The sequence below is a fragment of the Frankliniella occidentalis genome, unplaced genomic scaffold, assembly GCF_000697945.3.
Source record: "Frankliniella occidentalis isolate FOCC.00 unplaced genomic scaffold, Focc_3.1 Scaffold10, whole genome shotgun sequence".
NCBI classification, from domain to species: domain Eukaryota; kingdom Metazoa; phylum Arthropoda; class Insecta; order Thysanoptera; family Thripidae; genus Frankliniella; species Frankliniella occidentalis.
In genome coordinates this window covers 1,158,945-1,159,493 of record NW_026267140.1, presented here as the reverse complement: position 1 = coordinate 1,159,493, position 549 = coordinate 1,158,945, and the positions used below count along the sequence as shown (strand labels likewise).

General features: G+C 50.5%; 1 protein-coding gene across 3 annotated transcripts in view; it reads right to left on the bottom strand.

The window, feature by feature from the left end:
- Positions 1-549, bottom strand: part of LOC113214303 (glutathione S-transferase 1) — an 8,856-nt gene that overhangs the window by 3,050 nt on the left and 5,257 nt on the right. The window lies entirely within an intron of this gene.

Here is a 549-nt window from a genome sequence, read left to right as displayed (position 1 = left end):
GTCCTCCCCGGGACTTGTTCATGGGCATACTGGAAGATCAAAATAATTTGGGGGGCGATTTCCAATTAGGGGGCGAGACAGTATCACTACCGCGCGCAGGCCCTTGTCGTGCCCAGTCGAGCTCGGAGCCACTCGAGGGGGTGGGGTGGGGGGTGGGGAGAGATTGTCGTTTCTAGTGAGCCGAGTTCCGCCTGTAAGGTAGGCTATCTGTGCCGAGGGGGCAATAACTCCCTTTTGATGTGTACCTATGGTTCCCGAAATACTTGTTTCCCAGTGATTTCCGTCAACTTATATTAATTCCTTAGGTTTTCTAGCGGTATAGAAAACGCTTAATTCGACTACCTTGAATCAGTTTCATCAGTTTCCACTTAGTTTAAACGATTTCTGTTGATTTCGATTCATTTTTATCCTGATGATTCCCTGATTCCCAGGCAGATGTACACATGATTCCCGGAGTTATATTGCCCCCCCGATTTGTGCTATAAAACCCTGTGTGTGGCCAACCCACTGTGCACCCGCACCTACCCACCCCTCCCGCGGTCAGCCGGA